Source organism: Quercus robur, chromosome 4 (assembly GCF_932294415.1).
Source record: "Quercus robur chromosome 4, dhQueRobu3.1, whole genome shotgun sequence".
Classification (NCBI taxonomy): Eukaryota; Viridiplantae; Streptophyta; class Magnoliopsida; order Fagales; family Fagaceae; genus Quercus; species Quercus robur.
Genome location: NC_065537.1, coordinates 54,105,565 through 54,105,801, shown reverse-complemented (window position 1 = coordinate 54,105,801; position 237 = coordinate 54,105,565).

Sequence of the window (237 nt, the reverse complement as noted above, 5' to 3'; positions counted from 1 at the left end):
TTCTCCTCGGACACTGAAAATCCAGAGCAAATGTATGGTCAAACTGTTGAAGCACACTTCCTGAACACGTGAAAATGAAGAAAACTCAAAATATCTAAGAAAAAATTGTCACCACCACATTAAATACACTACAGCTACTTTTCTGGCCACATTAATGTGGAGAAGACCCCTGAACAGTACTACCTTGGCTGCCACAACTCACAAATAATTGAAAGGGGTGTCTGATGGGATAAGTGT